The sequence below is a fragment of the Capsicum annuum genome, chromosome 3, assembly GCF_002878395.1.
Source record: "Capsicum annuum cultivar UCD-10X-F1 chromosome 3, UCD10Xv1.1, whole genome shotgun sequence".
NCBI lineage: Eukaryota > Viridiplantae > Streptophyta > Magnoliopsida > Solanales > Solanaceae > Capsicum > Capsicum annuum.
In genome coordinates this window covers 35,067,335-35,082,798 of record NC_061113.1, presented here as the reverse complement: position 1 = coordinate 35,082,798, position 15,464 = coordinate 35,067,335, and the positions used below count along the sequence as shown (strand labels likewise).

Genomic DNA, 15,464 nt, shown 5'->3' with positions numbered 1-15,464 from the left:
CTTCATAATCTCCAATTTTATCAGCTTAATGTTTGTATCTTCAACCCAAATCTCTGAATATTCAAAACAAAAAACTGATGTTTTAACCATTATGCCCAAGATGTAAATACTGACAAAAGTGATGTTTTACTGTTGTAATAAAGATCCAAATACCGACAAAAGTTCAGTGTTTGCTATCAAATGCAGTCGTATCACCTGAAATTAATATGTTGTAACATGGCTTAAATAGTGGAAGTAGATTGGAGTTTTCCAATTTCTTTAAATTTCAAGCTTGATGTAACTCTTTTCAAGGTGTTGACTACCTGATTGAGAAGGTGAGGTTGCATTTCTTGGACACTTCATCTCTATAGAAGAGACGGAAAATGTGGAACAAAGCCGAACAGATTTCATGATGGTGAATAATTTTTTAATCTGCAAGATTTGAGGGATAACATAGGTTACTAGACAAGAAAAGATAGTCTAAATAGTCAAGTAAGATTCAGAATGAGATTTATCACAAGAGTATACAAATTGCTCTTTAGATGAATCTCCTAAGGCAATACATATCCAGCTGACATATATTGAGATATCAACTTTTTGGAGCAAATTATCTCTATTCCAACTATACTAGATTTCTTTTACAATGTTTCCATACAAATATAAAGATTTCATCCTGATCTGAAGATGCTTCCTCGGCTTTACAGAGGCAATAGATGATGCACATTGGTCAACACTGCTCTACACAGCTCAACAAGATTTATAAAAGGAAAAGAATTAACCAAAAGCAAGGGAAGTAAAACAAAATAAAAAGCCTCTGTGGGAAGAGAATAACTTACATCTGTCGGAGAGTCATTCATTTCGATCATCACAGGCATTCCCACTCAATCACTATGATGGGAATTTGAGCAATTTTTTACCAGTACTCCCCCTTCTCAAATTCTAGCAGTCGTTTGAGCATTGGGCAGTGGTAAATTTGTAGTTTAGAGAGGGAAGAGGGCATCCCTTTTACCGGAAGGGATTGGAGATTAGGGCAATTATAGATAATTAGGTAAGAGAGGCAGGAGGACAATGCTGATTCTGCAAGAGATTGGAGTTGATCGCAGGAGGTAATGTCTAGACGTCGAAGAGAAGAGAGGTTCCGAAGACCTTCAGTCGGTAGTGATTGGAGCTCATGATGTTCATATAAATGTAGCTCAGAAAGAGATGAGGGAAGCCCTTCTTCCAGCAGTGACTTAATTTGAGGTAAATTCCAAATACTTAGATATTCAAGAGAGGTGAGGCTTTTGCAAACTTGGCTACTTAATGTTCTCAGATTGCTTATGGTAAGCCTTCGAATAGAACAAGGCAACTTCCAATTCTCACCAGCAAGAATCTCTTCTTCACTGCCATTGTGAAAGATCTCTAACTCTTTGAGACAGGGAATCTATGTAAATTCCACTCCTTTAGGCCGTTCACCAATTTCTCACAATTGATGATCTGAAGGACTTCTAAATTGATCGGCAATCCTCCTTCAGGAAAGAACTCTATTTCTGGACAATTCCCCAGACCCAATTTATTAAGAGATGGAAGGATTTCCTGCATACGTTCTGGCAGCCACTTCAGCTTCTCGCAATTGCAAACATGCAATGATGTTATCTGAGCTCCACTTGCCACCGAAAGTATTTCAAGATTGTCATAATCCCAAATATCGAGTCTTTCAGTCCCAGTAAGAATTGACAAACTGATAAGGTTGTTGCAGCACTCTACAACCAAATAGTGTGCTCCTGGGACCAACTCATCTATAGAATCGCATATTTCTAGTCTGAGTTCCTGGAGAAACATGTTACAATATCCACTAGAATTCATCTCACCCTGGCATCTCCAGCTTCTGTTTCCCGCAACGATTTATGCTTATTCTTTTCAAGGTACTCGGCAGAGTGCCAATAGGTAAGAAGGTAAGAGAGTTATAATCAGTAATAAATAATTTAACAATCTGCCTCATTCCGTGAAGTTGGGATATAACCAATCCAGGGTCATCAAAAGAACTCCAACCTTGGGAGTACTACAACAACAACAAACCCAGTGTGTTCCCACAAAGTGGGGTTTGGGGAGGGTAAGATGTACGCAGTCCATACCGCTACCTTCGAAGAAGTAGAGAGGTTGTTTCTGATAGACCGTCGGCTCAACATAAAGAATAGTAAATAAGGTCGTAATGAAACAAGCAGCAGTATGGATGACATAATAGAAATAAGTAATAAAATAGCAAAAATAGAAATCATAGAAAATGCGAGATAAGAGAAATAAGAGCACTACAGATTAAGGACTAAGAAATAGGACACCCACCAAGTAGGAACATACACACACAGATCAAAGACACCCACCACACCCACTCTCCTGGCTAGAGACTCCTACCTATGGACACAGTCCAAAGAATACTAACTCGGCTACACAAGAAAATCACCTAACTACTTGCTACAACCCACACACTAACACTAGTCTTCCACCCTTATCTGCACCATCCACACCTTTCTATCTAGGGTCATGTCCTCAGTAAGTTGTAGCTGCTCCATGTCATATCTAATCACCTCCCTCCAGTATTTCTTCGACCTACCTCTACTTATCCTGAAGCCATCCAAAGCTAGTCTCTCACACCTATAAACTAGGGCATCCGTGCCCCTCCTCATCACATGCCCAAACCATCTCAATCTTCCTTCCCGTATCTTATCCTCCACCGAAGCCACTCCCACCTTCTCCTAGATAATCTCATTCCTAACTTGATCCCCTCTAGTAAGTCCACACATCCAATACATCATTCTCATTTCCGCCACCTTTAATTTTTGGATGTGGGAGTTCTTGACTGGCCAACACTCTGCTCCATAGAGCATGGTCGGATGGACTGCCACTCTGTAGAATTTGTCTTTAAGTTTAAGGGGCACCTTCTTATCACACAACACTCTTGAGGCGAGCCTCCACTTCATCCATTCTGCTCCAATACGATTAGAGGTATCCTCCTCAATCTCGCCATTCCCCTGGATCATAGACCCAAGATACTAAAAACTATCCCTCTTACAAATATCCTGGGAGTCCAACCTTACCACCACATCGTCCTCCTGCCTCAAGTCACTAAAATTGCATTCCATGTACTCCGTCTTTGATCTACTCACCTTGAACCCCTTAGAATCAAGGGTTTGCCTCCAAACCTCTAATTTTTTATTCACACACCCCTGCGTCTCATCTATAAGCACTACATCATTCACAAATAACATATACCAAGGCACCGCACCTTGGATACTTCGTGTCAACACGTCCATTACCAACGTAAATAGGAAAGGACTGAGAGACGATCCCTGATGCAACCCTGTCTCGATTGAAAAATGCTCTGAATCTCCTCCCGCCGTCCTTACCTTAGTCTTCCCTCCATCATACATGTCTTTAATAGCTCTGATATACTCCACTGGACCCCTCTCACCTCCAACCATCTCCAAATAACCTCCCTAGGGACTTTGTCATACGCCTTCTCTTAGTCGATGAACACCATGTACAAATCCCTCATCTTTTCCCTATACTGCTCCACTAATCTCCTCACCAGGTGGATTGCCTTTGTCATCGAGCGACCAGGCATAAATCCAAACTGATAACTTGAAATATTTTTAAACTTGAAAGTTGGATAGGTGTCTCCAAACTAAGTTCAGGGCAATTTTCAATAGAAAGATTCTAAAGTCTAGGGAACTCTCCATTACCTAGTACGTGCCAGTGCTTCCACTCCGGAATCTCTGCAAATTCAAGCTTCTCAAGAGAATTGAAAGGCTTTTTGGAGGACGAACTTCTATAGAATTCTTCCATCACCTCTGTTATTCGATGCATCCCTCTGATGGCAAGGAATTTCAAAGAAGGAAGTTGTCCTAGTGCTGGCAAGGAATCATAGTCCTTGCAGTTGCTAAGAGACAATTGTACTAGCAGCTTAAGAAACGAATGATCAGCTAGCCAATTTGGAAATTTTGTCCCTCTATATCCGGTGATTTGGAGTTTTTTCATGTTTGTGTGCGGGCGTAGCTCATCAAGTATGTCTCATTTAGTTTGTGAATTTTCGGCCATACTTTCACTCTACACCAATGGTAGCTTTCTCTCTTATGTTCGCCCTCAGAGCTTCCCTTCTATCAACCACATTTTGCAACTCTAGAAGTGAGAGTGATCCATACAAGTAATGCAATTCACCCAAATCTTCCATTCTTGAACCACCACGACCACCTAGAAGAAACTTGGATCCCACTAGCACATAGAGGCTTTTCAACTTGCTCAGATGTAGCGGCATCTTTAAGCAAGAAGTGTTGCTTATGTCAATATGACGCAAGTTGATTAGCATCTCCATCCACAGTGGTAGCTCCTCAAGATCCTTACAAGATGACAGGAGAAGTGTCTCTAAGCTATACAACACATAAATTGAATCTGGCAACTTTTTAATCTTTGTATGAGAAATATCCCAAAATCTGAGGAGCTGTAATTTGATAAATAAGTTATTTGGCACCTCCACAATCTCATAATGTAACAACGATAATGCCCTTAAGGATGTTAGTCTTGGCAATATGTTATGCAGCACCCTCTTGCTTAGGTTAATTTGGTAAAGGCATTGAATATTGATTGGAAGCAATGTCCTCAGTTGCTCTGACTTGAAAAGTGGTTTCAATTTCTCAAAGTCACCACCTTCTCCTATTGAATAGGACATATGCTGACTTTGTTCTAACATATGAGATCCTTGATTCTCTTCCAACCTAATACAAAGATTTGAATATGCAATTTAGGCCAAATCATTATCAAGATCGGAGGCGGACCCACGTAGATCCGTGAGGGTGCACGAGCACCCGGTAACTTTTTTAAAAAATCGTATATATATGTATAGATACCGTAAAAACATGGTAATAGTTGTGCACCCATAATATCAATTGTCATTTGGGTGCACTGGTCTAGAAAACAGGTGTAAGGTCTCTTGACCTGGGATGTCGCGGATTCGATTCCTGGCTTAGCATCCCTTTTTTATTTTTGCCTTTACAATTAATGTTCCAGCCATTTAAATTAATTTAATGTTTATTCTTATTTAATAAATCCATGGGCCATGGAAATTCTCCAATCCCAAAACCAAAACTGTCAAGCCCACAATATCAAATCCCTAAAATTTTCAATTTTTCCAAGTTCTCTTCAAGCCAAAGTATACCCCATTTGGCTATGAAAATCATAATTTTTTAGAGTTGAAGTTGGAATTAGAGTTGTGTTTTATCATAAATATAAATTAAAATTGTTTTTTAAATTATGTGAGAGAAATATGAATGAAAAAAGTGAAAACAAGTAAAACTTGTTTTGCCTTTTCCAAATATAATTTTAGAATTATATTTGAAATTTTGATGGCCAAACCCATCATTTTTTCAGTTTTTTCACTAAAGTGAAATAATTTTTTTAAAAAAAAGAATATAATTTTCATAACCAAACGACTACTAAATATACGTTAGAACACGCACACTCAACTGATAACTTTTTCAATTCTCTCGCTACTGCAATTGTAGAGAGAGCTTTTTCATCCATGAAGCATATCAAGAATGAGTTGCGTAACAGTATTTGTGATGCATTTTTTAATTGATTATTTAGTTTGTTACATTGAGAAGGATGTATTTGTAAATATAAGCAACGATGCAATCATTGACCGTTTTCAGAATATAAAACGCGTTGATGTCTAGTATGAAACGATAATCTACTTTTGTTATATTAGTACTAAATTAACGTCATTTGATCATTTTAAAGTTTATACTTTGATCGGAATTTTTTTTGTAATTTTTAAGTTTAAAAAATTGTACGCCAAATTATGTAGTTAATGGACCATGTTAAAGATAATAGTGCACCCTCTATCTTCAAATCCTGGGTTCGCCTCTGGTCAAGGTCATGCATCAAGAATTTCTCTACATCTCTTTCAGAAGACTTCGGGGCCCTTTCATAGTGATCTTGATCTCAATTCAAGAAAGTATTGGTTACCTAAAGTCAACTATTGTACGAGACCATTAGCAAACCATAGGTGAATAACTTGGTCTTTGCAAAAATGATAATCTTTGGGATATATTGCACAATAAGCAAAACATTGCTTCAAATGTGCAGGAAGATCATTGCAGCTCAACATCAACGCTGGTAATATGTCATTGTCCGGCAGCTCCCATATTTCACTTCTCAAAATACGTTTCCACACTTCAACCTCTGATTTAGAACGTAACATGCCAGCGAGTGTTTTCAGAGCTAGAGGCAGTCCTTTGAACGTAGCTGCAATTTGATTTTCGACCACTTCAAGTTCCAGATGCCCCATAGGATTCATGTTTTCAAATGCATGTCTTTTGAATAAAGACCAAGAGACTTCAATAGACAACATGTCCATGCAAATTTTCTCATTTCCCATCATCAAGGCAATACTCTCTTTACGTGTCGTCACAATGATCTTACTTCCTACATCTCTATGTACAAAAATATTTCTCAAGTCATCCCACTTGTTATAGTTGTCATTTCACACATCATCCAGAATAATAAGGAACTTCTTTCCCTTTAGGTTTTCCTTCAATTTGACTTGTAGCTGATTAAGATTGTTACCAACTTTTCGATCAAATATGCCAATTACTTGAAGTAACCCTTTTGTTATTCTGAAAGGGTCATACGGCTCAGAAACACCAAACCAAACTTCTAAATCAAAATGGTTTTTGACCTTCTCATCATTGTAAACTGCTCTACCAAGTGTTGTCTTTCCCACACTACCCATTCCAAAAATAGGAACTACAGTTAGATTTGCATCCTCAAATAATAAACGGTCAACCAATCCCTCTATTTCATTATGCCTACCCAAGATATCAAATTCATCAACCAAAGAAGTTGACGGTCTTATAGTTTCTTCTTTACTCGGACCAAAATGCTTTTGAAAGCGAAGACGGCCAATTTTCTTTTCCAATACCTCCAATGTCTCAATGGAGTCTTCCAACTTCTCCTTTATGTTAAAAAGAAAATCATCACTCAAACACATGTTAAGGTCACTTACTTGTTGGTTGCTTGTTTCTTCAAGATTTTGGTGTTAACCTTCCACCTTAAGCCTCAAAGTCTTGTAATTGACTTCTTCAATTAAGTTTTCAGCGTTGTCCAAGCACTCTGAAGGTTATTAAACCACTGGCTCATGTATGGATTTGATGCTTTCTTATTCTGTGCATCACTTAGCATAATATGAAGACCAAGCAAAATGTCCTCCAGCTTCTTTAAGAGTCGAACATGATGCTTATGCTTCTAAAATATCTTAAGCGGATCACCTTTTAGAGTAAGCCTATCAAAGAGAACATTCGAAGCTGAAGATAGAAATGCACCACCAACTGCCAAGCCAATCTCCATTTCTGAAATCTGCAAAGCAAAATAAGGAAACACAATATGGTTTTACAAATTTTGAGGAGATAAATGTTTCCATCTTCAGTTACTAAGAAATTTATTTCACTTGTTGAATGCTAGAGTAATTTGCAAACTAGGTAATTTTTCTCCCTCTTTTGTTGGTGGTCTTACTTGTAATGGTACAACTGTAGTTTTCTACAGTCTATAGCTGATAGCCATAGAAAAATGAAAAAAAAATCAAAACTGTCCTTTTCTTTCTTTCCCATGAAGATGACTTATCACCCACAACAAAACTGTCTTCTTGACTATCTACATTGAATAACTGAGACAAGAGAAGAAAGACCCAAAACTCCTTTTTTTTCTCCTTTCTATGAGTATGACTTTGACTATCTCAACTGAATAATTGGGGCAAGAGATGAAGTGTATTTGGGGGTGTAGAAAGGGGAGAAGGGTTTAAAATATTGATTTTTAGTGGGTTCAGGATTCAGATGACAAACATGTAAGTAGAAGTGTCTAACTTACAAAACCGACATAGTTCAAGGATCCAGAATAGCATTTTGCCCTTTTTTTTTCTTTTATACTTCAAAATATGTCTTTTTCTTTTATTTTTGAAACAGTTTAAGTTCTGTGCACCATCAGTGCACAAAAGATTCTAGTTAACTTGATTTGTTATTGCAGGTTACCCAATTATTTACATAAAAATTAAAAAAGAAAAAGTTGGATAACTTGGAATAGTAAGTCAAGTTTACTTGATAGTGTAGAATATTTTGTATACTAACGGTGCAGAAAACTTAAATCATACTTGAAAATATGTAAATAAGTGGAGTTTGCTAACACCAAGATTGATATACGTTGAAATGAGAACAATTTACCTTTTTGTTGTTTTGTTATATATGCAAGATCTTTCTTTATATAAAAAAAAAAAATAAAAGTTTCTCATATTTAATTAGAGGTTTTGAGTTTAAATCATTACGATGACTAGATGAAATTGCTTAGATGGTAAGCACCCTCCTCTACGAATCTTAAGGATCATTTGGTGTGAGGTATAAGGAATATTAGTTTTAGAAAAAATAAAGGATTATTTTATTTCATGTTTGATTAGAGGTATTAGTTAGTAGTGCAATTATTTATCCCATCATAGTGATGGGATAAGATATCTCATATACATAGTGGGATAACTAATTTTAGGTAATTTCAAGATTAATTTTCTCAGGATAACTCTTTCCAAACTAAACTACCCTTTCGGGGTCGTTTGGTAGGGTGTATTAGCAAAAATAATACATATATTAACCTTGTATATTACTAATAACTTGTTTGGTACACCTTTTTATGTTATGCATAACTAATGCTTATATTAGTTTGCATAACTAATGCTTATATTAGTTTTACACTATATTGTGTATTGAGACGTGTATTACTAATACCATCCATTTTCCATGTATTGGCAATACAAAGACTTCAACACATGCATTAAATTGATGGATTACAAAATTAACTCTCAAATCATTTTGTCTCTCTTTGTCTTCTCTGCACTTGCTATGGAGAAGCAACAAATTTTCTTAATATGTTCTTCTTCCTTCAATTTAATCAAACAATTGTGGCTTTCCATCAAAGCTGCTTTATTAATTTTTAATCAAACAGTGATTGCTTTGCTATTTTTTTGCCGGAACCCGTAATTGTCTGTCCTTTGTCTTCAACATCACTTTCTAAACTTCTCCTATTAGCATCAAAATTCTCCTTCTCTTTCAGTTTACCTTTATTACTTTTGGTGCAAAAGAGAAAATTATTGCATTTATTGGAGAATTCTGAATCAATGTCAATTTTAATGAAGTTCTAAAAACTGTGTTTACACTTGAGAATCTCTTTCGAAGAATAGGAAGGCGCTTTGGAGGATAAAGATGATGAATTAGAGTTGGCGGTTGGGAAGTGAATTTGTAAGTTGATGTTGCTATTGTTCGTAATTACCAAGAGATAAATGTGTTTAATGGAAAGAAAGGTATTTTGGTAAACAAACATCATTTACAAAAATTATGTAAATATATATTATTTTTAATACATCAAACCAAACACTGCATAAAAAATAATGTCTGCATAAATAATATCATCATTAATAATACTTGCATTAGTAATGCAAGCATTACTAGTATATTTTATTTAGAATTATTCTTATACACTCTACCTAACAACCCCTTGAAGTATGGATTCAACTCACCAAGTAATTAGGTTGCCACCACAAGCTTGTATAGGTAGGTTGGAAGAAATAGATGGTCTTGGGATATCTACTTTTTACTATAGCAGCAATCATGTGGAGTTATGGTATAGAATTAAATAATTGGTGAGTTATCTTATTTATAAAGAAAATAGGTGATGCAAGTTATGAAGAAAAAAACTGTATGTGGTTGTGTTATTGTAATACCCCATACTTTTTCTAGCTAAATTTAGCCCATAGAATGTCAAGGATTAGATTTAAAAATGAATAACTCTTGGTACGTGTAGAATTTTCAAGCTCTAGGCCCACCAATGTGTAGATAATTGACTCAGCTTTCCAACGATATCAATTTCGCCTAAATTCGATACACGGTTGAGAAGTTATAGAATTTTTAGTGGTGACATGGTCTCAAAATGGGTAGCACCACATCGCGGTGACATGCAAAATGACATTTGTCAAATTTCGGTAGACACCGCGATTGGCCCGCATCACGGTGAAGTCCCATTTTCCAATTGTCAAATTTCAGTGGCTCACTGCGATGGTGGCGCATCGCGGTGATGGCCTAAATGGCATTTCAGTGGCTTACCTCTATAGCTACGTGTCGCACTGATTTTCCAGTTCTCAGTTGTCAATTTTTAGTAAGCCACTGCGATAGTGGCGCATCGCGGTGGGTGGTAAAATCAAGAATTTTCAGCTTTCTGAAGTTTATTTTAAAAGGGTAGTTTGGTCTTTTCCCAAGCCCCAAATCATGAATAACACAAGATTAAACCTATTCTAAGCATTATATGCTCCCATTTCATCAATTTGCTCTCCAAGAAAACCCTAAAGCTCAAAACTTAATCTCCAAGAAATCCAATTCCCTCCATTATTTTTCCAAGTTAGCTTAAAATTAAAGATTCCCAATTCAAGAACTTCAAGAGGTCATCTTCAAAATCACAATTAGAAATTCAAGATCAAACTTTTTATTCAATTTTATCAGTTAAGGTATGTGAGGTTTTGAACAAGGAGAAATCTTTCATCTTTGTGCCCAAAACTAGTTTTAATAATAAATTAACATGATTCTACATGAATTTCAAGTTAGGGTTCATACCCATTTATTGCTAATTGAAGATTTTGAGATTTCAAGTGATTTGGATGATGAATTACATGTTTACTTTCTCAAATCTATGCATGTGACCATATTTTCCAGATTTGAGTTGAATTATGAATATTTTCATTATCAAGCATGAACTTTATGATGATTTAACATGAAATTGATGCATGGGTTATCAAGCCCTAGTTGAATGTTGCTATTTCAAGAATGGTTATATTTGTAACCATCTTATGATATATTTATAGACAGCCTTGAATAAAGATTTGATCTTTTGATATTTAGCTAAGATGTGAAATCCACTTTACAGCTTAAATTTAGTTTTGAATTAACAGATACACAGTTAGCTTTCAGTATGAAATATTATGACTTTTAAAAGTGAATTTCCTACGGAATGAGCACACAGATTAAAGGGAGTAGTATTTAGCACTGAGCGGAAAGTGTGGGTTTAGCGCATCCTACTTTTCTAGAACTATGAGCCAATGTAGGTACAGATTTAATATTCCCATTTCTATATGGATGACAGTTACAGATGTGATCACTTAGCTTAGGTTATACTCCTTGGCAAGTGTATGAAACCTCTCCCCAACGTGAGGTTTTCTCCTTAGGAGAATGAGATGTTGGACTCCATGATAGCTCACATGGTTTATGTTGGTTAGAAGAACCTCCCTGTTATTAAAAGTAAATAAACAACTTTTGAATAAAACTCCTTACTAGTAATAATAATACAATATCTTTGAAAGAATTTTCCTACAGTTTAACTGAAAAGAATGACAGATAACAGTTCAGCTTTTAGACTTTCAATGTGATGGCTCACCAGATTTATGCTGTATGTTTTATTATTCATAATTTATGATTTTCAGGTTTCAGTTATTCCATCCATGTGATTCATTACATATAACATGGATATTCTATGAATTTTAATAACATTGAGATATTACTTTTACTTATGCATTCACCCCCATATACTTAGTACATCCTCAAAGTATTGATCTATATATACATCTATTGTAATGCCCCGAGTCTGTACCCTAGACGCTACACGATGCTTACAACCCCGAAGGACCACAAGCTAACCCATGACTGATATTTGTTGTGAGCACTAAACAATACACTGTAATAAATGCAGAAAAATAGGTTGAAATGCCATATGGTTTAAAAATCTAAATACTGAAAAAAGATAACATCTGTAATAATAATCTATAAAACTGAATACTATCTGAAAGCTAGTCTGAAAGCCTCTAACTGAGTTGTCTGAAAAGTGAAGTTGATGGGATAAGCCCCCAACTAAATCTGACTAATGCAATACTAAAGCTACTGTAACACTAAAATAAAAGCATATCCTCGATAAATAAGGACTCACTACTAAATCTGCAACTGCTGACTGGATTTATCTAAGCGCGGTCGGGAACCTGAGTGTTCGAACCTATGATATAAGACATCATAGCACAAAGAAAGAGTATGCATCAATACGTGGAATGTACTAGTATGCTAGATGAGGTAAGGCTGAATGCAATGGTTCATATACATGAACAGTAACTGACTGATAATATAGAATAACTGAATATAAAAATGTGTGGATAACTGATACTACTAAAATTACTGGGTCTACAATATTGTGGACATACATAGATATATATTGTATCTGAGATTTTCTTTAGATGAGTACTGAGTTCTGATAACTGAGTAACTGATGTCTGAAGTTACTGATAACTGGATTTTTTATATTGATTAACTGTACTTGATAGTCCTAATTCTATAGAACTGAACTGAGTTCTAGACTGAAGACTGAAACTGAAACTGTGGGAGGTAATTATCTAATCGACATGCCCTAAATCTGAGCTGATAGGGGCCCAATCTATAACCCTAATTGAAAGGATGCTAGCACTATGCCATGGGTACTAACAACTATTGTGAAGTCAGTTCTAACTAATGGGTGACCTCTGAGATCAGTCCTAAACTAGCGGGTAATCCCTGAGTATGTCAGTCCTATCTAACGGGTGATATCTCATAAAGTTTCTAGGATTTGAAGACTCGAATCACTTCAACCCTAGTCTTAGCACTTTCTGATGGTATAGATGGATTTGTTGTATACTGTTATGCCTCTAAAGTTGGTTTGGGTTGTGTTTTGATGCAGAGAGATAAAGTCATATCCTATGCATCTAGACAGCTTATGCCTCACGAAAATAACTACCCTACCCATGATCTTAAGTTAGCTGTTGTTGCATTTACATTAAAAATCTGGAGGCACTATCTTTATGGGGTGTATGTTGATGTGTTTACGGATCACAAAAGTTTGCAATATGTGTTCACTCAGAGGGAGTTAAATCTTTGTCAGGGAAAGTGATTAGAATTGTTAAAGAATTATGATATAGGTGTGTTGTATCATCCGAGAAAGGCCGATGTTGTGGCAGACGCTCTTAGTAGATTGTCTATAAGTAGTGTTTCTCACGTGGAAAATGATAAGAAAAAACTAGTTTGGGAAGTTCACCGATTAGCTAGATTGGGTGTGAGGTTAGTTGACTCAGCTGAAGGGAATGTTTGGGTTCAGAGTAGTTCAGAATATTCTCTAGTTTCTGAAGCAAAAGAGAAACAGGATAGGGATCCTAGTTTGGTTAAACTAAAGGGTTAAGTTAAAGACCAATATGTAGAAGTTTTCTCCCAAGGGAAAGATGGTGTGTTGCGATACCAGAGTAGATTATGTGTGTCATGTGTTGATGATCTGAGGCAGTGGATTATGGCTGAAGTAGATGGTGTGCGCTATTCTATCCATCCAGGAGCCACCAAGATATACTGCGATCTGCGGAAAGTCTATTGGTGGAGTGGTATGAAGAAGGATATTACAGAGTTCGTAGCTAAGTGTTCAATTTGTCAGTAGGTTAAAGTAGAGCACTAAAAACCTGGTGGCATATTGCAGGAGTTTGATATTCCTACTTAGAAGTGGGAAGAGATGAATATGGACTTTGTGACTAAATTACCCCATTCGCATCGTCAGCATGATTTGATTTGGGTTATAGTAGATAGATTGACTAAATCAGCTCATTTCTAGATGATTCACATGTCCTACACAACTAAAAATTATGCTAAGTTGTATATCAGAGAGTTAGTCAGATTGCATGGAGTTTCTTTGTCCATCATCTCAGACAGGGGTACTTAGTTTACTTCTCAGTTTAGGAAAGCCTTTCAGAAGGGTCTTGGTACCTAAGTTTATCTCAATTCAGCCTTTCATCCGCAGGTAAATAGTCAGGAAGAGAGGACTATTCAGACCTTAGAGGATATATTGAGGGCTTGTGTTCTTGATTTCAAAGGTAGTTGGGATGAGCATTTGCAGTTGATTAAGTTCGCCTTTAATAATAGTTACCATGATAGAATTCAGATGACCCCATTTGAGGATCTTTATAGCCGGAGATATAGATCTTCAATAGGTTGGTTCAAAGTGGGTGAGGCCACTTTGATTGGACCAGATATGGTGTTTGAAGCTATGGAAAAAGTTCAGTTGATTCAAGAAAGATTAAAAGCAGCTCAGAGTCATCAGAAATCATATGCAGACGTGAGAAGGAGAGATCTTAAGTTTGAAGTAGATGACCTTGTGTATTTGAAAGTTTCACCCATGAAGGGGGTGAAGAGATTTGGCAAAAAGGGAAAGCTTAGTCCCCGTTATGGAGGCCTCTATAGGATTTTGAATCGTGTTGGGAAGGTAGAATATGAGCTTAAGCTACTCGCAAACTTGTCCTCAGTTCATCCAGTGTTCTATGTATCCTTATTGAAGAAGTGCATGGATGATTCAGCCGTTGCAGTTCCTCTAGAAAGCACAGATGTTCAGAATTGTCTTTCATATGAAGAAGTTCCAGTAAAGATTCTTAATCATCAGATTCGTAATCTAAGGAACAAAGAAGTTCCCTTGGTCAAAGTTCTGTGGTGAAACCAGTCCGTTGAGGGTGCTACTTGGGAAACAAAAGCAGACATGCGTACCAAGTATCCTCATCTCTTCTCCACAAATTTTGATTCAGCCAAAGATAACAGTCTTCCCTAATTCAGTTCTTTTCCAGTCTCAGATTCAGCCATCTAACTATCTTCATGTAAATTCATGCACTTAGAGATTAGCTCAATCGCTCAGTATATTTTAGATTCAGTTATACAACTTGTTTCAGTTGTACATGCCTGCATATAGCCTCAGTTCCTCAGTATTTTCATCTTAACTAGTCTCATTCGAGGATAAATATTCCCAATGGGGAGATAATGTAACACCCCATACTTTTTATAGCTAAATTTAGCCCCTAGAATATCGAGGATTAGCTTACAAAATGAATAACTCTTGGTACATGTAGAATTTACAAGCTCTAGACCCACCAAAGTATAGATAATTGACTCAGCTTTCCAACGATACCAATTTCTCCTAAATCTGATACTAGATTGAAAAGTTATGGCATTTTTAATGGTGACGGTGTCTCAAAATAGGCAGCACCGCATCGCGGTGACATGCAAAATGACATTTGTCAAATTTTTGTGGACCATCGCGATTGGCCTGCATCGCGGTGAAGTCTCATTTTCTAATTGTCAAATTTTAGTGGCTCACCGCGATGGTGGCGCATTAAGGTGATGGACTAAATGGAGTTTCAGCGGCTTATCGCGATAGCTATATATCGCATTGATTTTCCAGTTCCCAGTTGTCAATTTTCAGTAAGTCACCGCGATAGTGGCGCATCGTGGTAGGTGGCAAAATCGAGAATTTTTTGCTTTCCAAAATTTATTTTAAAAGGGTAATTTGGTCTTTTCACAAGCTCCAAATAGTGAATAACACAAGATTAAACCTAT

General features: G+C 36.6%; 1 pseudogene; it reads right to left on the bottom strand.

The window, feature by feature from the left end:
* Positions 1–441: 441 nt before the first annotated feature.
* On the bottom strand, positions 442–7,440 carry LOC107863956 (annotated as a pseudogene).
* Positions 7,441–15,464: the final 8,024 nt, after the last annotated feature.